General features: G+C 53.1%; 1 protein-coding gene and 1 long non-coding RNA gene across 7 annotated transcripts in view; one reads left to right on the top strand and one right to left on the bottom strand.

Annotated features, from left to right (window-relative positions):
* HDAC4 (histone deacetylase 4) overlaps positions 1-24,950 on the bottom strand; it is a 288,740-nt gene that overhangs the window by 196,606 nt on the left and 67,184 nt on the right. The gene's annotated exons all lie outside the window — the stretch shown is intronic.
* LOC141567713 (uncharacterized) lies at positions 19,268-21,001 on the top strand. Of its 2 annotated transcripts, none has more exons than XR_012490537.1 (3): positions 19,268-19,406; positions 19,806-19,955; positions 20,876-21,001. It is a non-coding gene; the product is annotated as an uncharacterized LOC141567713 (long non-coding RNA). The 2 variants fall into 2 exon arrangements; XR_012490536.1 differs by having other exon boundaries at positions 19,293-19,406; positions 19,741-19,955.

A 24,950-nucleotide genomic window follows, 5' to 3' on the forward strand; every position in this document is an offset into this window, starting at 1 on the left:
CCTGCCAAATGGGACTGAAAACACCCTCCGTGTCCAGTGACCCCGCCCCCGGGAGTTGTGAAAACACCCACTTTCCCTCACAGAACTTTCCCAGGCTGCCCTTTCCTCCTTTCTCCTCTTCCATGACTGCACATTGCTTGTCAGGGAAAGAAATGAGGGAGAAGGAAAAAGCAGGCACCCACTTTACTCCCTCTGGACCCACGCTGGCCCAGAGGGCTGCAGGGAGCCCCTGGGGACACGGGCCCTCTGCTCTGGGCCTGTCCCCTCTGGGACCACAGCGCAGGAAGGCAAGTTCCGACGCTGCTCCATGTCCCAAACGGGAAGCTGGCCCTGGATGTCTGCCATCTGCATCTTCCCTCAGACCCAGCTGAACTACACCTGCCACCTGACACTGACACCTTTGGGCAGATGGCTGCGCTTCACCTACCTGTGGAGGCGGGAGCCCCCCTCTCCCCAAGTTCTCCTTCCAGAGAGACTGCCTCCCAGCCCAGCCACCACCAGAAATGATGGGCCTGGTGGTGTGGTTTACAGTTCTGAGCCTCTCACTCCTGGGGAATGTCCCTCCTGCCCGCCTGTGTGGCCCACGTGTAACTGTGTATCTGCCCTTAAAGTAGCCACGAGTCTCAGCGAGAGCAGCAGGCCAAGCAAGGGGGGCCCAGCCGGGCCATGCAGGCGGGCCCCGCTCTACAGTAGTGGCTGATGGACACACTGTGTGACCACGCACAGTTCCACTAGTGTCACACAGGCTGCGCCGAAGACTGAAGCCAGCCAGCAGCTCCTTCTTGAGGACAAACAGCCACCAAGGCCTCTGCGTGTGTCGCTAGTACAGCGTCACTGGAGCGTCACAATAAGAGATTCCACAGCCACGGAGACAGGGTCGTGTGATAACCTGTAACGACTCTATGGACACAAAGCTCCGTAACGGACCAGAAGACGCCGTAGTGCCCGGCCTCGGTCTGGGAGGAGAAGCAGTCACCCCTGCATCCCTCACTCTGAACAACTAAGGCCTCTATTCTGATCGGAGAGTGGCTTCCTGCAAAGGTACACGCGGACCCCTCACGGTGAACAACTGGCAGTGACCAAAGCCCAGGTGCTGACATCACACGGAAGCTTCCAGGGACCCTCGGGTGGGTCAGCTTCAGAGTTAGGGCGAGGAGCCAGCACCACTCACGTCAAGGAGGACCCCTGGCCATGCAGGGGTCGGAGGCCGGCCACGGGCAGCAGCAGGCGTGCAGGCCTCCAGGGCCAGGCTCTCTCACCCACCTGTCCTCGGGGAGCTCAGGCAGGGGGCAGATGGCGGGAGAAGAGCTCCTGTCTGAGGGCACCTCGCGGGCTGGCTCTGCCCACGTGCTCTTAGCCAGCACTTTCCTTCTCCAGCTACGCAGCAGCAGGACCCAAGGAACCCAGCAACCTTTGGGGGGGACGGCCCTGCCCCCAAAACCTGGCGCCAGGCCCCCAAGAGAAAAACACCCTCCTCTCCTTTCTCTCGGCCTGAGCTCGTGTGAGGTTGGTAAGGGCACGTCAATCAAGGAAATCATCTGAAAATCATTCACTCTGAAGACAGGCCAGTCCCCTTATTCCGTCCCCCAAGTCCCTCTCAGGGTGGGTTCTTTCCCATCACAGGATCCTTGCTAAGCGTCTGCGACATGAAAGCTGGTATTGCCGAGCCGCACAGAGAAGGAGGTGCCCACGGCAGGAGAGGGGTGGATATTATCTCCTCGCTGTCCTGAGTGGGCCCCTGGACGCCAGGAGAAGCAGCTGGACTCCCACCTCCGACTGAAGGACACCACACCCTGGCCTGGGGACCAGCCTCTCCAGCTTGGTGAAGTCGGAGGGACAGGCTCCCAGGAGCCTCCAGCCTTGACGACCTCAAATACACGTGTCCCGCTTCTTCCCTGCTCTAACGTATTTACATGTTGTCTTCTCACTTCCCTGCCTCATCGAGACCTGTCATCTGTTGTCAGGGGATTTTTTTTTATCCTCTTGCAACCGTCTCCACACACCTCGGGGGCTGAAAGCCACGAGACGGCCGGCGTATCCCCACGTGCACGCGGGCAATTCCCACTACGTCTGCACCACAGCTGTTCTGCCTTGTTCTCTTGAAATCCTCTTGTCACCATAATGTTTTCAGCTTTCAACTCACAGATGAGGAAACCAACCAGGTGAGTGTCGCTTCAGTGACTCCCTAATCAAGTGCCAGCTTCCCGTCAGCCCTGAACGCCGTCCATCGTCCACGTTACTTGCACAAACAGCTCCTCTGTAAACTGCATCCTGCAGCGACGACACCGCCGTCCTGCGCGTCAAGGCAGCATCGCAGCTGCATCTCTGCACTCGCTCACCTCGCCTCCTGGGGAGGCCGGGCCCAAGAGCTCCTGTCAGGGGCCCTGGAACCTACTCGGTTCAAGGTGCCCGTCCCCTGGTGTCCCTGTCAGTGGTCAGCAATGAAGTGCCAGCTCCTGCCCCCACAGAGTAATGAACACGCCTGTGTGTCCCACAGCCTCCCGCTCTCCCGGGGCCCCTCCCACGGCGCCCCCGCCCTCACTGAGGGCGCCCCCGTCTTGCCAGCCGAGCAGAGCATGGGAGCCTGGGTCCTAGCCCGGCTCCCCGTGCCGTCAGCTGAGCCCACCCACGTAGCCTAACCTCCCGGGACGGCTCCAGCGGAGGCCTCAGGTGTGAGCCTGGCTGGAGGCAGCAGGCGCGGTGCCCGGGCAGTGCTCATCCCCTGCGGCCATGGTGGCACGAGGTCGGCCTGGGTGCACTGTGTGTGCACGTGAAATGACGCTAGGTGATGGCCTGCTGTGCTCTCAGCATGACTGTGTTTTATTGTATATACTGCACATTTTTCTGCCCACACTTGTGAGGGACAAATAAGAATGCTCCTTATACACGGGTAGTGCTAATTCTGTATCTATATAAATGTTTTAATTCTTTTATTTATGCTTATGAGTGTGGGGGCAGAGCCCCAGAAAGTAGTTTACAGGCTCTCGGCCTCACGTGGAGGGGTGCTGGCTCGGGTAGTGGATGGCCGTCAGCTGTGGCTGATTGGCCGTCAGCTGTAGCCATTGAGCCGTTGGCCACTAATATAACTGCTGTGGCTACGAAGGAGAGCCGAGGAGAGTGGAGGAGAATCGTCGGTCGGTTGCAGACAAAACGGACAGCAGGTCGCACGTCCAGTGAACCCAGCCTCCAGTGAGACCGTAGTGGTATGACTCCCCTACCTATGGCTCTGTGGGTGTTCCTTTTTGGCCTCACCATATCCTGTGTTCTTGTGTGGGAAGCGGGAGCAGAGACCCTGCAGGCCTCCCCACATGACAATGAGCTAAAAGTGTAACTCTAGAAATCAGTAACGATATCTGTATGAAAAATAATACCCTAGAATACGATCATCGGTTATGTTGAATTTACGACGACTTGAAGAGTTCTTGGCCTTCTACAATGCATAAATACTGTACATTTGTTACTGGTACGTAAAATTTCTTGTACCTTGTATATGTTCTTGTGTTTTGTAATTGTTATATAAAATTTATTGTACCATAATGTTAAAAAGTAAATGCTAAAAGTCCTTTATGATACAAGAAACGAGTACCTAAATGTAAATAAATAAAAATTTTAATTAAAAAATTAAAATGAAAGATTTTTTTCCCTGGAAGTTTGTGCAAAAAATGTGGGTGCACATCATACATGGCAAAATAACAGTAATAATCTGAAAACGTGGCTTAATAGGCCAGGCCGCGCTTAACTCTCTGGGCTCCCCCAGGCTCAGACAGAATAGCAAGTCCTAAAAGCTCAGCGTGCACAACAATGGCTCAAGCCCGCGTAAACTTCCGCGTAAACTTCCGGCTCCTTCCAAACTGCCTGCTGCTTGAAAAGGAGAGGTTTCACACAGAAGACACGCCCTCTTCGGGAGCCCACCGCTTGGGCTGTCCCCTTGCCTGAGGACACTGGGGTCCCTCTTTGTTTCCCAGCCTATTTACTAGGGGTCACTAGGACTGCAAAGGTCTCAAGCAGGACGGAATTCCACATGTGACTTTCTAAAGTTACCCCCCAAAAAACAGGAAAATGCAACCGGGTTGCAGCCAAGGTCTCCGGGGTGACCCGTGGCCCGGCAAAGGGCATGAGCTGAGGCCCACGGTTTGGGCACGGCCCCTCCCACATCACTCGGCTGGTGGGTGCGTGGGAGGTCCTGCAGCCGCCTCCGGCCACCGGGCCCACAGCAGGGACAGGGGCCTGTCCTGCAGGCTCTCTTTGAGCAAAACCTGGGGTGGGTCAGACACACGGTGGCCACAGAGGCTCGCGCTCACGGTGTCGTGGTGAGGCAGCCTGAAGGGCGTGTGACACCGCACCCGGCCGCTTTGCTTTCTGCCACGTTTCCCGACTAAGCACAATAACCAAGTGGTCAGCTTTCATGCATGTTGTAGGCTGTGGGTTTCTGGGAGTGGGGGCAGGTAAGGCGGAAGCAGACAAAGTCTGTTTAGTGACCCTCCATCTGACATTTCCGGGGCCGTGGTAGGCACAGTCCTTGCCGTCCTGCCCACACAGCCTCCTGAGCTGGCTCAGCGCTCACCGGGGGCTGGATCCCCTTTCCTGGGAGTTGGTCTCCCTGGACGCCAGGCGGTGGACGCATCTGTGAACACAGGTGGCGTCCTCCCAGGCTAGGAGCTGGTGGGAGCTGGTGGCATGAAAGAGCCCAGAAAGGGCCAAGGGGCTTTCTCATTTTCCTTCGTCTTTTTTTGTATTTTTGTATGTATAACACTATTTCTGCATGAACTATTTTCAAAAGAAAATGCCACAATAAGTTCTAGAGGTTTCCAAATCTGTAGGCAGAATAAGTAAGAACTCAGTTTGGTATTCAATCATGTTCAAATTGTTTACATATGTGCAGCTTAGTTTCATTTACTGACTGAATTCTAGCCATCCCTAGACAAATGGACCAATGAAATTTGAATTTCAAGTTTAAATATGTTCACACACACACATACATGTATAGTTTAATTGCACAGATGAATCCTTGGCAAACACTTTCCTTATGTCTGTTACCCAAACACATTTGGGGACACAACCATCCATCACTGCCGTCACAAGCCATGAATCTAAGTGACATTCAGGATGACCATGCAGGCTTCCAGATGAAGGAATACTGGGGTGTCATGCGGGGTCTCTGCTCCCACTACCTGCACAAGAACGCAGGAAATGGTGAGGCCAAAAAGGAACACCCACGGAGCCATAGGTAGGGGAGTCACACCCACTAGTCTCACTGGAGGCTGGATTCACACGACGTGCGACCTGCTGTCCGCTTTTCTGCCAACCGACCGACTCCCCTCGCTAGCTGCAATCCGCCGTGCTAACCGCAATCCACGCTTGCTAGCTCAGCCACCATCTTCTTGCTAGCCCCCATTTTCTGCTAGCGTAGCCACGGCAGTTATATTAGTGGCCAATGGCTCACTGGTTACACTGACGGCCAACTAGCCACAGCTGATGGCCATCCAATCACAGTTGATGGCCATTTACTACCTGAGCCAGCACATTTCCACGTGAGGCCGAGAGCCTGGAAACTACTCTCTGGGGCTCTGTCCCCACACTCCACCCCTACAGGGTCTCGCCTCACAATCCACATGACAAGCTTCTTCCGCGAGGGGCCCTGTGCGAGGAGCCTGGAGGTGAATGCAATATCCTGGACACAGCCAGGCTCTCTGGGCACAGCCAGGGTTTCTCAGGGCACCACCAGTGCTTCTGGGCACAGCCAGACTTCCTGGGCTTCTTAGGGTACCACCTGTCTTCCCGGACACAGCCAGGGTTTCTCACATATTCTCCATGGCGGTTGGTTGAGACAAAAGCAAACATCCGCCAGTTCCACTACATGGTGGTACGTTCCCAAGCAAACAGTCAAGCCGTCCATTAAATTAGGGATGGAGCCCATTCCCCACAGTCCACAGTCATTCACCAGGGCTGTGTGTTAGCCTCACAATGTGTGCCCTCTCACTAGGGCGAGGGCTCCAAGTCCTCCCCGACCTGGGGGTGAGGTCCTCAGCAAGCACTTCCCAGCCCACAGGGCCGCAAAGACCTTCACTTTCTCCAGCGTATGTGGTTGGAGAACTGTCTGCTGGTTGGAGAACTGTCCACGTCTTCCCACCCCTCCACGGGGGTCCAGCTCTCCAGCAGCTGCTCCTCCTGGTTTTCCTGAGACTGACGCACAAACTGCTCCACCGCCCTTCGGAGAGCTTTGGCCAGCACCGTACCCTGCTCGCTGCGCCATGTGTCATGCAGGGTGTCATGCGGGGTCTCAGCTTCCGCTCCCCACATAAGAACACAGGACATGGTGAGGCCAAAAAGGAACACCCACGGAGCCACAGATAGGGGAGTCACACCACTATGCTCTCACTGGAGGCTGGGTTCACACGACGACACGACGTGCGACCTGCTGTCCGCTTTGCTGCCAACTGACCAAATCTCCTCAACATATTTTACAGATGAGGAAACTGACGATAAGAAAACTTCAAAAACCTCGTCTAAGATCACATCTAGTACGCAGTAGATCCAAGACTTGAACTCATGTCTGTCTGACGCTAGCCATGCTCTTAGCCACTGTGCTGGGAGCATTAGTATCTATCTTCTGATTGAATCAATCCTTCCTTATTAGCACTTTCCCCAGAACTGGAAATGAGGTGCAAGACAAAAAGAATTGAGACCTAAATCAAAATCCAGAAATTCTCTGTCACCTCTCATATACAGAAGAGGTCCTAGTTACTATCAATGCTATGTGTGGGGTGAGAGGGTGAGTGCTGTGGAAGCAGAATTTGAAATAGGGGAGACATGATTGACTGTAATAGATACAACTGTAAGGGATACAACACGTTATTGCACATGAGATAATAGAGAACAAAGTAAGTACCGGGTGGGAATGAGACCAGGATTTAAATTTGTTTTTTGCCACTTACCAGCTGTAGGACTGGATCCATCAAGTACCACACAGGACACATGAGGTTCAAACAGGAGATTCATGAAAGGACTGTATGTTGAGAGGTGTTAAAGAGGGAAGGGGGCAGAGGATGTTAATGAACTCAGGTGGTAGCAAGAGTGGAAGCCGATACCATTCCCAGGACTAAAAGGACTAGGGAAAGAAATGGTGAGAACTAGCATCATAGACGAGAGGTAGGGGCCACCAAACAAGAGCTGCAGTTGTGCAGGGCTCCTGGTACTGCTAGAAACAGGGCCCTGAATCTGGGAGAGACCAGGCAAGAAGTACCCTGCTCTCTGTCCTCGTGCCCTTTAATGTCCTGCTGGTGCCCCTATCAGCTGATCCCTCCCAGAAGCCAACCTGCCAGGAAACCGTCATCCACGGGGTCCGTCTCCCAGGTGGAGAATGGATGTGAGGAAGAGGGTTAAAGAGTAACCTTGAGCAAGTTGCTTCCTGTTTCTAAACCTCAGTTTGCTTATCTACGCCCACCATGTTAACAGTGGCCTTATAATTTTTGCTTTCTACTTCCTATGTTGAAAAACTTCAGTCTTACAAAGAATTTATTCTTGAGGAATCAAAGGCCAGTTTTAAAGGTCAGTTGTTTTGCAGAGGGATACCAATATGGATTTGTCTAATTGTTTTTTTCCTGATTAGATTGAGTTTAAACAATTTTGGCAGTAATACTGCAGAGGTGTTGTGTTCTTCTCAGTGTGTCGTACCTGGAGGCACAGGATACGTCCCAACATGGGCGATCTTTACTTTGATCACTTGGTTAAGGCAGTAGCGGCTGGACTTAGCTTTTCCCTTTGTAATTATCACGTAATCTATCGGATAATATATGTGACTATATCTTTTCCACCAACATTCTTTTGCCTAGTGTTTTCGCAACAATTTAATTTTCTTACTATGGAAGAAATAGATTCATAAAAGTACAATTAGGGGACTTTGCAAGACTTCTTTGAAAGTTCCTGGTCCGTTTTCACTCACTCGTCTGTTCTCTTAACAAAGGTTTGTAGCGTGCTCAGATCTTTATAGTGTGCCTTGGCCCTGTGAGATTTTTATCAGTGGCTTCATGGTTGCCTAAACTAATGTGTTTAGGTCAGATATTTATCCTGTGCTCCAGATCCATATTGGAAATTGCTTTCAAGTCTCTCTACCTTAACCTTTCATGGAAACCTTAAGCTCAACATGCCCAGGAACTCACAATCTTCACTTCTTGATCTGCTCACTTTACGTTCTCTATTCCAGTAAATTGCACTTCTGTTTTCTCAGTGACTCACATGTTTTCTGTGGCTGCCTTCACTCTACAACAGCCGAGTTGAGTAGTGGCAACAGAGACCATACGGCCTGCAAAACCTAATATACTTACTCTCTGGCCCTTGACAGAAAATGTTTGCCAATTCCTGGTTGCCTAGAATATTGTAATAGTCTCCTTCCTGGTTTTTCTGCTTATGTCTTATTCTTTGCTGAACCTGTCCTCCCCACCTCTCTTCCTATGCGAGGGAGAATTTCCCTATAACGTGACTTCAGCCATGCCAATTTGCTCCTGTGGTACATTGACCCTCATTACTAAAGACATCAGCTTTCACCTACTGCTGACCCCCATACTGACCTTTTCCTCTGACCATAATGAAGGCCTTATGCCCTTTCCAACCTTGGCACATAAAGTTCTTTTAGTCTGAATACCTACCCCTTGCCTTGGTCTTCAATAATAAGCTCAGGTTTTACTTTCTCAGAGAAGCCCTTTCTGACTTCCTTACACTGAACCAGTGACTACAGCCTGTGCAATACTACAGTTCCAGCATTTATCCGTTCTCCCATGATCGTGGGTTTAGGTGTCTACCCCGGCCACGCTGTGGGTTCCTCTCAAGGGCAGGAATGTACATTTTTCATTTTTGTATCTCCAGTGCCCAGTCTAGGATCTGGCCCTTAGTAAGTTCCTATTGTCAGTTGTTATTGTCCACTGGCATTTCAGCTGAGATTTAAGGCTTATATAAGATGCTAGGGGAGTATAAAAAAAAAATGCAGGTTGTGAGAGGCTTCTTGGAGGAGCCGACACCTTAGCTCACTCAGGGAGGATAAAACAGGCGAGGGGAAGAAAAAAGGCAGCAGGATAAAAATGATGAGACCGGAAAGAGGTGTGTTGGAGAAAAGACAGACAGAGGAAGGAGACATGTGAGGGAATGCTGGAAGATAGGCTAAAAAGAGAGGCATTCGATTCCTTTCCTACAGAGCCTCCCCTGACGTGCTGAGGTGCATGGACAATGGGAAACTGGGAAGGTCTCAGTAGGCAAATACCATATTCCACGTCGTAACTGTCTGTTTGCGCGTCAGTCTTCCAACAGTCTCTTAAAGCACTGACTGTTTTTGTCTTATTGTTCAATCCCAAGTATACACAATATCTGGAATATCATAAGTTCTCAATAAATGTTTCTTTCATCATTGAAATATATGAAAACTCCCCTGTGTGAAGGGAGGGTCCCCAATGCTTAATATTCTCTTATAGGATGAACACTTGTCCTACCTACAACTTTGATAAATTTAAGTACTTCAGTCATATTTAACCTTAGTTCTTGGATTTCTGCTTGAAAAATTCCCTTTAGAAAAAAAAATGTCTATCCTCTTATGGAAGTTTTGAATCTCTTGGATCATTTTGGTTGAGTTTTTCTGGACCTCTCCAACTCTGGTTTGTCTTTGTTAAGGCTTTCAAGAGCACCTGAATTCTTTCCTAATCTGCAAAACCAGTGGCAGAGACATTTATTTCTTGTTATTTTGGTATTTTCTCTCAACCAAATGGAGCCAGGAGAAATAAAAACTCTTACCTGTAAAGCCTGCCAGGGATGGTGCTCCACAGGTAGAAAGCAGAGCTTTTATTAATAATGTCCATAGACTAATTCTGTCATTAGCTTAAGGGCTCAGAGAGTCGGCAGCTTAGCAGTTTTGGGGTGTGTCAATGAAGTGAACTGGGTGCTGAAAGATTCCCAGACAATTGGGGATAAAATTGGGATTTAGGGGACTCCTGCACTCCAGGAAAATGTCCAAGTCTCCACTTAGTTCTCCTCAAAGCTTTAGTTTCAACTTGACTACATTTTCCAGCCATGAATTTTTTGTGTTTATTTTTTTTTAGTTTAACTTCAGTGTTTGAGGTTATCTTTTCGATGTAACAGCCAAACCCACGGCTTCCTTTCCCGTAAAACCAAAACAAAAAGACTTCTATTCAGGTGCAAACGTACTAGATGCTAACACTTATCTGGGATCAAAGCCAGCTGTATAAAGTCCTTGATTCTGTGTGGGTTCAAACACATTTCAAAGCTTCAGGACCATGAAAGGTTTGCTCTGCGTCCTGAAGACCCGCACACGGTTCCCACACAGCCATGGCTTGCTTTGGATTCCGGGGGCACGGGGCTCAGACGGGTCTGGTTTCTAGGACCTGGCCCTGCACTGCTCTGTTTTCTCTTCTCTTCATCCCCATCTTCTCCAAAGGTGAGTGAGGCTTTTGGAGCATGAAGGTGGAGGAGGTGTTTCTCCCATCTGGGTTTCATTTCTTTCATCAGTCAAGGGCAGTGGTTTCTAGCAAAGCCATAAGCTAAAGGTAAAACTCCAGTCTCCTGGCTTAGACAGCTCTGTATCCCAAGGCAGTCAGGGGACAGCTGGCAGCAGCAAATAAGCAGAGATACAGCTCATAGCAGAGAGCCGGACACTGGGTAGGGGCTTGATAAATATATCTGATTTGGTTTGGGAGACATAAGCAATGTCAGACTCTCTTATATGGTTGGAAGAAAATATTGTAAAGTTGAGTGATTTAAGAGAGAAGAGATATCCACAGTCCTGAATACATCTGACCTTGGAATCAGAATGAGATCAAAATTTTTCTTTTAAAAAAACATTTATTGAAGAAATCATGGAAAGTTTCTTTCCTCCCCAATCCAAGGTTTTAACGTCCTCTAATTCTCTTCCATAAACTAATTAGCCAGCTTGTTTAAAATCTTAACCTTTCTTTACTTAATTCAAGGTTTTAAGGTCGTCTTAATCAACTCTATAAACGAGTTAGCTAATATTTAAAAAATGAAAGAATTTGAAATTGCAAAACAAAACAAAAAAAAGAGAGGAGGGAAGAAAAGAAGAAAGGAAGAAAAAAGAAAGAAAACAAGCCATCAGTTTGTTTGGCATAAGATACTCAACTGCTGCCTGATCTATCTGGACTTCAGAGGCAGACTCCCAGTTTTCATATAAAACAAAGCTCTGTAAAGGTTGATACTGGTTTGTTATGTGGTGTCAAATGATGAGCATTTCCACTGAATTTCAACTTTATTTCTCTCTTAACCTTCTTGGCTCAGAAACCATGTAGTTTGGATGAAGTAGGTTTTCAAAAGATGTTTGATGATTGAATTTTTACTGGATAAGAAATATTCATACATATTCTTTTATTTCACATGTTTTGGACCTTTAGAAGTATTCAAATTTACTTTTTAGGAAATTTATCTCAACCTATAACTGGGATCCTCCCACTGTAGATACTGGGAAATTGAATGTGAGCAGATTTAGTGGAGATAATTTGGAGTTTTCCTGGGATAAAGCAGGAAATTTGTTCATCTTTAGGCTTAGAGTCAATACTATAATGATTATTGAGTGTCTATCTGGGCAGGATGCAGTGGCTGCTCCCAAGAGTTTATAAGCCAAAAGCAGAAGCTGGAAGAGGTGTGATTAATGGACAAAAGGCTTTAATATAGGACAGAACTTGATTAAGTAGACTTGATGCCCAGAGAGCGTCTCAGAGGGCATCTCTGATAGACAGAGATGAGGGTTGTGAAGGAGGCTGTTGTCTAGCCAGCCAGGACTGCTGGATTAACCGTGGCAATGGCTGCTGCCATTCTGTTCTCTATTCTGAGGATATGTATTGTCCAGTGTAAGTGCTTTGGGGAAAGGACTAGCACCTTCAATATAGAGTAATTTGTATCCAGGAAGAGGCGTCCTGGAATCTCAGACTCCAGTGCTAGGTTGGGATTGGATCATGGAGGATATTGAATGTTATTTATTTGTTTGTGCAGCACATGTTATGTGAGGCAGCAAAGGCTTTGAGCAAGATGGGTGACATTGTTCAACCCAAGTTGTGGGTGTCACGTGTATGACTGACTGAGAGGAGTTAGTTACAGAAAGGTAATTTGACATGAAGCCACCATATTTTAGATGACGTGAGCCTTTTCGTATGTAGAGCTGGCTTCTCTTATTCCGCAGACGCCAGAGGGAAAAAGAACACCCCATGAGGGTGTTCAAGTGAGGAGAGAAGGCAGCAGAAGACGTGGTGGTGGTGGCAGGGGAAGCCCACAGAAGTTAGCAGCAGGGCTGCCTCAGCCTGGAGAGGAAACGACCTGGTGCCCTCTGCTCTGTGGCTTCCTTCACCGAGCAGCATCCCTCACTTATGATAATAATGCCAAGGAAGGGGGTGGTTGGCACTGTGAACCAAGGCTCAGCTACTTGTTGGTAATAGGGGTACAGGGGCAGGTAATGTCGACAGAGGTTTCTGAGGTGTGTTTTGAGATATGAGGCAATATTCTATACTCAGCCTCCAAAATATTCTCAGCCTCCAAACTTTCCCGTACGACTCATAGTTCCTGAACTATCTAGTTCCTCCGATTTTATTATAACCCTAGAATTCCAGAGTTTGGAAGGCGCTCATCTAATCTAATCCCCGTTTCCTGCATGTCAGGGAAAATGAAGCCCACGGAGGAGGCAGGACAGATCCTGCCCCAACTGATGACCTTCAAGAAACTGTTTTCCAATCAGGAAATCCCTTTATGGACAGTAGCTGGAAGACAGCTGAGAGATGGAGGGAAAGCTGGGATGGATGAGAAGGGAAGGGCTAGGGGAGGGTGATGGGCTTGTTTCAGAAGAAGAGACTAACTGAGCGGTCAAGTTGGAAGGTGCCCATCAAAGATAAACCTTTTCTGGCTTGAAGTTTTACCTGAGGCTGCTGGTGGGTGAGCACGACTTCACTGAGTTCCCTTTGGTTTTCCCATGTTAGGGATGCACGTGGCCCAGCCTGCAGTGGTGCTGGCCAGCAGGCGAGGTGTGGCCAGCATTGTGTGTGAGTACGGGTCTTCGGGCAAAGCCACTGAGGTCCGAGTGACGGTGCTACGGCAGGCTGGGAGCCAGACACTGAAGTCTGCGCTGCCATGTACATGCTGGACAGTGAATTGACCTTCCTAGATGATTCCACCTGCATTGGCACTTCCAGTGGAAACAAAGTGAACCTCACCATCCAAGGGCTGACAGCCATGGACACGGGACTCTCCATCTGCAAGGTGGAGCTCATGTACCCCCCTCCTTACTATGTGGGCATGGACAATGGAACCCAGATTTATGTCATTATGAGCAAAACTATATCACTAAACTGACACCTTTTGTATTGCTATTGCTGTCTTTGCATGAGAACAGTTTTGTTCTTTAATTTCAGGTGGTTCATTTTAAGGTTGTGGAATTCCTCTTTAAGAGTTCTCTGGACGGTCACATGGAAGCCTTGCTTAGTGTGGGTAGCAACCCAAACAGCATTCTGATTAAAAAATAAAATGGGTTGGGGAAGGTCTTTTTTTCTACTGGCAGGCTGGGGCACTCCCTGTGGAGTGATAACCGTCATCAAGTTTGCCCTTATGCCTTTGATAAGACACTCTTGGGGAAGTAGCCCCAGATAGCCAGACCTACCTGTAGGCTAGTGTCGTGCGGGGCGGCCTTGGGGGTCTCTGCTCCCACTCCCCACATAAGAACGCAGGATGTGGAGAGGCCAAAAAGGAACACCCACGGAGCCATAGGTAGGGGAGTCATACCATATAGTCTCACTGGAGGCTGGGTTCATATGACGTGCGACCTGCTGTCCACTTTGCTGCCAACCGACCGACTCTCCTCGACTCTCCTCGCTAGTTATAATCCGCTGTGCTAACTGCAATCCGCGCTTGCTAGCTCAGCCACCAGCTTCTTGCCAGCCCCCATTTGCTGCTAGCATAGCCACAGTAGTTATATTAGTGGCCAATGGCTCACTGGTTACAGCTGATGGCCAACTAGCCACAGCTGATGGCCATCCAATCACAGTTGATGGCCATTTACTACCCGAGTGAGCACCTTTCCACGTGAGGCCGAGAGCCTGGAAACTGCACTCCTGGCTCTACCCCCACACTCCATCCGTACAGGGTCTCGCCTCACAATCTACACGACAAGCGTCTTCCGCGAGGGGCCCTGTGCAAGGAGCCTTGAGATGAATGCAATATCCTGGACACAGCTAGGCTCTCTGGACACAGCCAGGGTTTCTCAGGGCACCACCAGTACTTCTGGGCACAGCCAGACTTCCTGGGCTTCTTAGGGTACCACCTGTCTTCCTGGGCTCAGCCAGGGCTCTCAGGGCACTGCCACTCTCTCTGTGCCTCTCAGGGTACCCTGCTGGAACAGCAGCGACTCACAATCAAGGTGCTTACATATTCTCGATGGCGGCTGGTCAAGACACAAAAGCAAACATCCGCCAGTTCCACTACATGGTGGTATGTTCCCAAGCAAACAGTCAAGCGGTCCATTAAATTAGGGATAGAAGGCAATTCCCCATAGTCCACAGTCATTTGCCAGGGCTGTCCTGGGGGAGAGGGATGACCCTGACCTCACCCTCATCTCCCACCAAGGACTCAGCAAGCTTTTCTCCCTGGACTACAAGTCCCGCATCCAGGCTGCCTCAGCAAGCACTTCCCAGCCCGCAGGGCCGCAACGACCTTCACTTTCTCTGGCCTATGCTGGTTGTAGAACTGTCTACATCTTCCCACCCCTCCACGGGGGTCCAGCTCTCCAGCAGCTGCTCCTCCTGGTCTTCCTGAGACTGAGTGTTCACACACACAAACTGCTCCACTGCCCTTTGGAGAGCTTTGGCCGGCACCGTACCCTGCTCGCTGCGCCATGTGTCATGTAGGGAGTCATGCGGGGTCTCTGGTCCCGCTCCCCACATAAGAACGCAGGATATGGTGAGGCCAAAAAGGAACAGCCACGGAGCCATAGGTAGGGGAGTCACACCCACTATAGTCTCACTGGAGGCTGGATTCACACGACGTGCGACCTGCTATCCACTTTTCTGCCTGCCAACCGACCCCTTGCTAACTGCAATCCGCCGTGCTAACTGCAATCCGCTGTGCTAACTGCAATCTGCGCTTGCAGGCTCAGCCACCATCTTCTTGCTAGGCCCCCATTTGCTGCTAGCGTAGCCACAGCAGTTATATTAGTGGCCAATAGTTCACTGGTTACAGCTGACGGCCAACTAGCCACAGCTGATGGCCATTTACTACCCGAGTGAGCACCTTTCCACGTGAGGCCGAGAGCCTAGAAACTGCACTGCTGGCTCTGTCTCCACATGGGGGTAACCCCAATGTTACAGCAAGCTCCCCACAGTTGAAATTATCCTTAGTGTTCTAGGCTGCCTGGCTTACCAGGTGAGAATCATTCTATCTAAATAATTACTTGTTGATTCAAGACCTCAGAGAATACTGCAAACAGCAAGCCAGTCTTGCTTCTGTAAATTGACGATGGATCTGGGCTTAAAAGCACCTGAGCTCTTCCCTGGGAAGTCACTTTTCTGCATAAATCTCTGATTTCTGCTGTTTTCCTATCATTTCTCATGCTTCATGCACTTAGAAGTGGGAAAAGTTCAGGTCTTGCAGTGAATCCCGGGGCTACCGCCCCATGTGGGTTGCAGACCTGGGACCACAGCCCAGACTGCAAGGACGTGGACGTCCTGACATACACAGGGCCTCAGAGGCCACCCGGCCAGGCCCGGGGCTGAGCCTCACCTGCCGAGGCCGGTGTTTGGCTCACACCTGGCCCAAGCCAAGCGATCCCGTGTGGACACACGTCTGGGCCCCCACTCAGCCTGCCAGTCGTCAGGTGAGCGCAGCGCTGCCCATGCTCCAGTTCACAGCCTTCATGGCCACAACATCAATCGGAGAAGACGCTCTTCACTGAGAAGCCATAGGACACATGAGACCCGCTGCCTGGGGCAGAGTCCCGTGCCCCCAAGTGCCCCCATATGCCCGGCTGACAGCAGGCCCTCGGGCACAGCCCAGCCACACGCCTGCCTGGTCTTGTGTGATGATGCGGGGGGGGGTGGGGGGGGCAGTAAGAGCTAAGGCAGGACCCAGATGTCGGCCAGGTGACCCCAGCCTCACTTCCCACCAGCCCCATGCCTGGCAGGGACTATTCAGTGAGAACCTTCTGGAAGGGCTTCTGCAATGCATGGGGATGTTACAAGCCTGGCATGACAGGAGCCCCGGGGGCCACAGGCCAGGGAGCAGCACTGTCTGTCACCCCAAGTTCGTCCACTGGCCTTGAACACCCAGGACCCTCCAAGGGCTGAGCTGTCGAATGAGCCTTTCAGGCCCCTGCTGCTTCGCTTTCTTTTGGCCTCAGGTGCCCGGAAGGGTCTGGAAACATGACACAAAGGAGCAGAAGGACCCTGGGTGCAGCCATGGGACAGGCGGGGGATGCAGGTGGTCAAGACCCTCAAGGAAACACGGACTGATTTGATAAACATGACAAAGGGGTTATATTTAGAAACAAAGCACCGCAGAGCCAGAGGCCAAGCCATGCCAACAGCCAGGGGCCACTGTGGGGACGGAGTGAGAGGGGCCTGCAGGGCAGCGGCCGGGCAGCCAGAGTACTGGGGGCCTAGTGGTCAGCAGGCCGTGTCCGCCACATCATTTCAGCAGCTCCCACTGTCCCCTGGAAAACACGGAGCTCATAGCCCCTCACGACTCACCACGGATTCTAAGCAGCTGTTCTAAATAGCACAAGGGCAGCTCCTGCCCGGGAGAACGACCTGGAAGTCCTGCTTACTCGGATCGTTTTCTGACGGCCACGCCTCACCTGCCAAACTCCACCAGAAGGGGTGGGGTGCAAGTTCTCTCACAGAACAAGGGACATGGAGTAAGGATGCCTGTGTGTTTTATGTTTCTCCCCAGGACACAGATTCAGGAATTGTCACACACATTTCTACAGCATCACACTTTGTCACCATCAGGATTTCTGCCCTCGCTCTGACGTCCACATGACCCTGGAAACACGGCCCAGCAGCAAAGGCCCCTCATCCACTGGAGGCGAAAGGCCACACAACATGAGCCGGGAGGGGCTGAAGACAGCCAAGCCCCCAAGTGCCTGGGCAGGACCCCAGCAGCTCCCCCAGCTGGGAGACGACTGTGGGCAAGTCTCACCCTCTTTGGGCCTCCATCTCCTCACTGGTAAAATGCAGGTGATGATAGGACTTACCTGTACAGTTGTGTTTTGAGGATTACGTGAGAAACCATGGATGCATTTAGCACAGGCCCAGCACCCAGAAAGCACTCCGAGAATACTGTCATTCTACAGACAACGACAGGAGAGCCAGAGGGGGTGTCTGCTGGGGAGCAGAAGGAGCACAGATCCTGTCTGCCTCACTGGGCTGGTTCCCTGGGACACAGGTGACAGTCTACCCTGCGTGGTATTTAGCACAGGTCTTCCTGATAGAACTGAACAGTCCCATGAGGCTGTAGAACAGCCCAGGTGGGAGAGATCACAGCCGAGACTCCTAGGTTTCTGTTTCCAGGGGGTCGTCTTAGCGAAGGATGGAATCTGCAGATCCTTCTGGAAGCACAGCTACCAAAAGAAAGCAACAATAACGGAAGTATTTGTGGTGTTTTGACAAGAGTGAAATACGTGACCGCTGTCCCTGGCCAGGTGTGGCTTCCAGTGAGGGAGGGGCCACGCTTCTGACCTAGGTGAGCTCCTTCTGCATATTTCAGAAGGGCAAAGATCTGCGTTGGCGGCATACCCAGGCACAGCACGGTGTCCCAGGAGCGAGCTGCCGAGTCCCCACAGCCCCCGGGAGTCACTATCTGCAGGCAGCGATCTCCCCCGAATCTGTACATGTGGCAGGAGGTCACCTCCCTGCCAGGACACCACCCCTCAGTGCCCAGACGCGGGTCCCCAAAGCCTCTAAGCACATGGAGGCCACGATGGGTGCGCAGAACGGTAACTCGTCCGCAGCGAGTTTAACGGCTGTACGTTGATACCAGGTAGGAAAGCACCAGGTCCCTCAGAGGGACACTCGCAGCCACGTAATAGAGCAGACCTGGAAAGTGTTAATCAGAGTCTGTACTTTACCTTCAGCCTCGGCTTCGGGGGAGCTCCCAGGAGCCCCCAGCACCGATCCCCTGGGGCACAGCACTCAGCAGTGAAGAACTCCACCGCCTGCCCTGACATCTGGTTTCCATTTCAACCCATGTTGTCACGTTACATAACAAGCAGATGATAACGGGATCTCCAGACTCTCTGCTCAGGACGCCCAGCGAGCGTCCAGGACGCTGCTGTTTATACCGGTGCAGGAACGCTCACCAAACCAAACACAGGCCAGCAGCCGCACCAACGGCCCATGCTCACAGCACCCAGAGCCGAAGCCCTCGGCAAGAGACCTTATTTAAAGGTCCCGTTCCAAATCCCTTCCTCAGGGACCACGCTAAAATGTTAGAAAAGAACAGACAGCTTGTGGCCTGAAGTTAAGCTCCCGCAGCTGAAAGAGGCTCAGCCTCCAAGACGTGCAGGAAAGTGACCACACGCTGCGCTGTGGAGGGATCGAATGACAGGCCAGCCAGGAAGCCCTGCCAGCACGGGACGTGAAGGGGAGAAGGCTGTCACAGCACCTGACGGGCGCACCCTGGGAGAGTGTTCCGGGAGCCCTGGCGCCTTCTCCGGGGCAGGCGCCCGCCCTCCCCTCGGCTCATTGGGGAGGCTGTGAGCACTGCTGCTAGGAGCACACGCTGACCGCACACACCGGCCACGAGCGGCCGGCAGTGGCCTGAGCAGCCCCCTCAAGCTCATGCTCCTGAAACTGCCCTCCAGCTGCCAGCTGCATCTCCACCCACGAGGGTACCAGGACCCCAGAGTTTCTCCACAGTCACCTGGAGTGGCCATCAGCCTGGTCAAGAAGAATCCGGCCCCACGGTGGAGGTGGCCATCTGACAGCCCGGCCCATAGGGGGCTTCGTGAGGGCAGAAACCGAACCACTGATCACAGGCAGTCTCTCCCACTCGGGGGCCGGGGCAATGACTCAGCGGCAAGAGAACCGTTCTGCCCAAGAGGAAGTGAGAATTTAAAGCGTTTCTTATTAATATACAGAAGCGACAAGGCCGGCACAATCGGCAGAAAACCCGATGGCCAGTGGCCCCGGTGTCTGGTCTGTCCCACATGCATAGCTGTTTCCCGTCTCCCGCAGGCCTGGTCGGGGCCTCCAGGACGGCGGGCTCTCAAACTCAGGATTCTAGATTTCATTGTCTTCGCTGTATCACGTCCCACAGACAACTGCTGGGGAGGAGCTATTTCAGGTGTGACTTGAAAGGAGATGAGCGGCCAGAGGTCCCAGAGACAAAGCAAGGACCTGGCCCCTGATGCCACAGAGCAGGTGAGAAAATGTGCGTGAGGATGGGGTCAGAGGGCGGGGCAGCTGGCGGGACCTGTGGGTGATGGGCAGGGGCTTCCGGAAAAGGTCCTGGCCGTTACTATTTTCCCTATGTGAACAGCTGTCCTGTCCTTTCCTTACTGTGTTGATCTGGTGATGACAGGGCTAAGGGAGCGGCGACAAGCGTCAGTGTAAGCCAGCAGGGGAGGCGGGCCGGGGTCACTGCTGCAAAGACGGGACCCCTGAAGAACACAGCTTTCTCTAAACACACACAAGAGGAAATGCCGTCACCCCGCCCCTGTGCCCTGACACCGGAATCACGGCTGCCCTACTGCAGGGTGGCCACGGCCACGGCCACTGGACACTGAGGAAAGTAACCCTGAGTTTAACCTGTGCCAGCAGCCTCTCACCGCTCAGTGGATGCCCACGGCTGTCTGGGACTTCATGCGATGCTATTCAGACGTCACCGGTGGGGCAACAACTGTGCGGGTCCTGCTCAGGGAGCTTTCTGTCTGGGGCAATTGGATGGAAAGAGGAAGCTCAGGAAGGCAAGTAAGTAAACAGACCCTCTGCCCTCACGAGCTCTGCAGGCCTGTCTGAGCATCAGGGTCGACCTCAATCATGGGCCTGGACCCGTGGGGTGGGCTGGATCCCGCCCCCGCCGTGGCTGCCAAGCAGCCGGCCCAGGCCTCCCCGCCCAGTTCCCATTCTCTCCCAAAGCAGCCCTCCCTGCAGACCTGGACGACCCAGGTTCAAGCAATGTTAGTGGGCGTGGCCATAGGCGCACCCTTGCTTTGCACCCCCACCTACTGCAGCTTTCACTTTGCCATCTGAATTCAGTAAAAGTCCAAGCTGTGTCTGGACAAGGATGGAGACCACAGCTGCACCTTCGTAAGCGACACAGAGGGCTGCCTGGGAAGCCCCTGGGCAGCTCCCGGAAACCGGAGAACTGCACGCCTCCTAGAAAGCCCCGGGACCTGTGTCACCAAATGCCCCAGGCGATGGCCCTCTCTTCCTGGGCGCTCAGGCTTGAGCGCAGCAGCTCCTGAGCCTACACGTTCCCAGGTCCCCAGGTCGGCCACCACGGGCCAAGAGGCCTCTTGCACGGCTCCAGTCTGGAAGAAGCCCAAGGAAGCGCTGGGGACCCAGGGCTTGGGTGGGGGCAGGGCGCTGCCACAGGCAATCCCACCTGAGACCAGGCTCTCTTTCAGGGGGGCGGGGGGTACGTCTCCTGTAAACACAGAGAGGAGAAACCAGTGCCCGCGACAGGCCCTCTGGTGCCCAGGGCGCATCTGAGGGCACTGGACCAGAAGTGCTGCTTGCCCCGGGCCCTGCTGGTATGTGACCTGCAGGTTGGCGCCCTGCCGCTGCCTCTCACCAGGAAGCTGAGTCTGGGCAGGGCCACATGACAGGCTCAGGGCCCAGGCCAAGGTGGCAGCCACCAGTGCTGACACCCGCGCTCACTCACACAGCCACCGAGACAGAACGAGTGTCATCAGGCCGCATCACAAAGCCACCCGCACTCATCTGTGCCACACGTGCCGACGCTGTTTACCTACGTTTACAAAACCACCCGGGCCTGGCATGAACTGCCTGGCTCGTACTTTTTGCCAGGCCGAGCGTGCTAGTCCATTTCGCAAAGAAACGAGTCTCAGAGAGCGGGCAGCCACTAGGCAGCCTGGTGACCAGAGTTTGGCAGCACCTGGCCCATCCAGAGTTCCCGCACTCCTGGGCACCTGGCAGCCTTCATGGCCTGTGAGTAAAAATGCCCACTGAGGCAGCGCACACTGGCTTTGTGCCATGTTGCAGCGCGGGCACTCGCCATGCAGCACAGCTCCAGGCAGCCAGCGTGGACCACGGTGGCGGGCAGCGCGTCACGTGCCATGCCTGCGTCCACTGTCTAGGTCCACAGACACACCACCTCGCTTTTCCTCCTGAGCACCATGAAATGAAAAGGCTGAGTGTTGCCAGCAAGTTGAAAACGACAGATTCAAAAATAAAGTGGCCCTGAACACCGAGGGCTGTGTCAGACCGGAAGCCTCAGGAATCACCTCAGGGCGGGAGAGTCACACACGGGGGCTGCTTCGCACAGAACGACTTGTTTCTGTTTTAAACCAACGTTTAAAAAGCATATTTTACCTGCATTTTTAGTCTCCCTGACGAGGAGAGCTCAGAAAGGACTAAGCACAGTCCCCCAGAGCAATGGACCCGTGGTTTCCTTGGGGACTAAAGTAATGGGGGGGGGGGGGGGAACGAGTGACAGAGAAGACTGTTCAACAAAAGTGTTAACGAAAAACCCAGTCCCGAAATTCACAACCAGACATTCCCAGCTTGGATGGAGGGGTCTCAGCCGTAAGACAAAAGCGGCACCACCACAAGGCACCCAGGCACCAACGTGGCGTCACCACTGGCCTCGAGCACGGCCCCTTGAGGGAGGGCCAAGCGGGGACACGGCCCTGGGCACAGGCTGTGAGACCTGCAGTGAGCGGTGTGGTGCTGGGAGACCTCACCACGGCTGCAGCACTGGTTCCCTAAGTGACCTCGGCACCATCGCCACCTCCTCTGCCCTGGGCTCCTGGGGTCCACGAGGGGCCCACAAGCAGGGCTGTCACACAGCTAGGAGACCCTGCCGTCCGTCCCCCCAAGGGGCCACATGGCACCACGCAGCTGACCTTCCTGCAGCGCACACACCCTTGGTGGAAAACAGCCCTGCACGTGTGGCTCCACCAGTGGTCACCAAGGGGCCAGAACCACACACGCGCGTGCACACGCACACAAGCACGCCTTCACTTTTGGCCATTTCTTCCTCAATTATCTGAAGGAGGGCCAAAGCCACATAGTAAAACCCAGGAGTAAAAGCGTCCCCTCTCGTCCTGTACCCTAAAGCAAAGCTCCAACTGGTCCCAGTATTGTTGAGAACCATGAGCCTCCGGGCTGCGCAGAGGACAGCACACCATCCTTCTGAGTGTCCAGCTAAAGGGAAGCGTCCCCCTGGGCCTCTGTGAAGGCCGCAGACAGCAGGTGGGACGAGGCCTGGGGCAGTTCGAGGCTCTGACCCTCGACTCCACCTGCAGCAGCGACAACAGAAATGGGGTGTCATTGGTCTACCCTGTACGCAGAGACAGGCCCGCAGACGGCAGGCAGGACTGTGGTCCAAGGGCCAGGGCTGACGTGAGCAGGTGGCCTGGGGCAAACCCGGCTCCTTCCAGGCTTCTTTGTCACAGAATGAAGTTCTGTAGCCCCTCCCAGTTCCGAACTGTGAGGAGAGAGACACTGACGGCTAGTGAGTGCTCCAGGGTCCCCTGCGCCCCTCGCACAGGCTGGGCATCCTGGGAAGACATTTTTGGGGGCCTCGCCCGGCACACAGGGGTCTTCGAGGGCTGGAGGCTGACAGGACGGGGGGGTGGCTCGAGGTAGGAAGTCAGTTCACTCATGGGGCCATGAGGGGGGGCGATCAGAAGCTCTGTCGTCTTAGCTGATCCCTTCCTCTCTCTCTCACACACACACACACACATACACACACTCACACACACACGCACACACGCACACACACGCTTAGCAGCAGAGGCTGGCTGCAGCTTGAATACATTTCACATTTGCAAATACACGCTTCATGGGAAGCAACGAAAGTACTTGACGAGGCTGCTAATGTCACCATCGCGGTGCAGCCATTGACTCGTTTCAGCAGCGTAAGAATAAGCGGCTTGGAGCAGAGACCAAGAGGCCACTCACCAGGGACATTCCGGGCCGTGTGTGCAGTGGTGACACCAGGCATGTCCTCCTCCCGGAAGCTAGAAAGCTCAGGGCCAGACCGCAGAGCTGTGTGGCTCGGCACGGCCCGTGCTTCACACCAGAGTGTGACCGTTCAAACAGTTTGAGGTAAAGGTCTAGGCTCTGAGAGCTATCACACCGATGACAGAAATGATCCCTAGCTTCCAGGTCTCTTAACAGATATGGCCGCTCAGGCCCTCGGCCTCCCCGAGCCCCCACGTCTTCCAGACTCTCCTCTGAAATCATGTACAGAGTTTGTTTCTTGTGAAAACATGTGCCCTCAAAAGGAAGCCAACGTACAGTGCTGGTGACAATGAGCAGTGAGAGAAGCCCTCGGTGTCTGACAACATGGCAGGCGAGTTCTTAAACTCTTCTCCATGAGAGCAGAGCTGGGAGTGAGGAATCCCCTCAGAAGGCAGGAACTCACAGGCACGGAGGCCAGACTTCTCCTGACGCTGTCCTGAGACCACCTGCCTCGGCCGCAGCTCGCTGGGTCACTGTTAAAGGGCCCCGGCTCGCTGGGGAGGGGCAGCTGGGGAGCAGCCCGCTGAGGGGCGCGTCCACGCCTGGACTTGACCCTGGCGGGAAGGAGGCAAGTCAGGAAAGTGGACTCCCTGGGAATCCATAACTAGCGGTCCCCTGAAGTGGTCTGGGGACAATCCAGGAGACCCCCGGAACCTGACAGACACCAAGGCGAACGCATCCCGACACACGTCCCGGGCAGAGATGTCCAGGCCACTGCTGCCCGGGCCCCTGGCAGAAACACACGCACATCCTTCCTGCACGAGCATGTGACCCACCCCGAAAGACGTCCCTCAGATGTTCCCAGGGCACAAAGTCGCAATCGAAACTCACAAAGCAGGAAAAGCCCAGGGAGGGAGTCAGGCCAGGAGAGAGACTTCGTTACAGGAAAATCTGATCTGAGCACAAAACGCATCTCAACAACAGGCTTGAAGCAACAAACAGTCATCTAAGGGTCACACTGGAGACAAGTGACTCCTCTGGACCGTCCCTCAGTAGCTGCACCACCCTGGGCCCCTTAACCTCTCTGTGCCTCCGTTTCTCATCTGCCAAAGAGTGGCTGTAACAGCCCAAACCTTCCCCAGAGGAACATGGAAGGAGCAGATGAGATTGTGTGTGTTAGCTGTTACTGCTAGTATCAAAAATGGTCGGGCACATTTGAAAATGATCCAAATAGAACTTGTAAAAATGAGACATGTATTAATTAAAATTTAAAACTAAATGAATGAGTTAAATGATCAATTAGATAGAGCTGAAGAGAGAATTGGTAAAACAGCAGTAAAACAGTCCTAAGGAAATTACCCAGAATGCAACAGAGAAAGACAGGCGTGAGCAGTGTGAGCGGCGAGGAGGCCGAGGGCAGGGGACGGAGCTAATGGGAGTCTGTCAGGTTCCAGGGGGAAAGGAGGGCCAACGGGAGACAGACACCGAGACAAATGTGTGAGGGCTACCAAGGCACTCAGGAGACGCGGGGAGCCTGGCCAGACACTGAGACGTCCTAGGAGGCCCGTGCCTGACAGCGTAGGAATGGCTCCCAACCAGGCAGACACCGGGGCACCTGGACGCACATGCAATGCGGCTCCAGTACAGGACAATCACGGGGACGAGTGGCTGTTCAGTCAGTAGCGATGGCACAGCTGGGTGGCCACTTGGAAGTGAGATCCAAAGTCACACACACACAAGAATCAACTCCACGTGGATCAGGCCCTACCTGCAAGGAAGGAAACCACGCAAGCGCCAGAAGCGGACAAGGCC

The sequence above is a fragment of the Rhinolophus sinicus genome, linkage group LG01 (genome assembly GCF_036562045.2).
Source record: "Rhinolophus sinicus isolate RSC01 linkage group LG01, ASM3656204v1, whole genome shotgun sequence".
NCBI classification, from domain to species: Eukaryota; Metazoa; Chordata; class Mammalia; order Chiroptera; family Rhinolophidae; genus Rhinolophus; species Rhinolophus sinicus.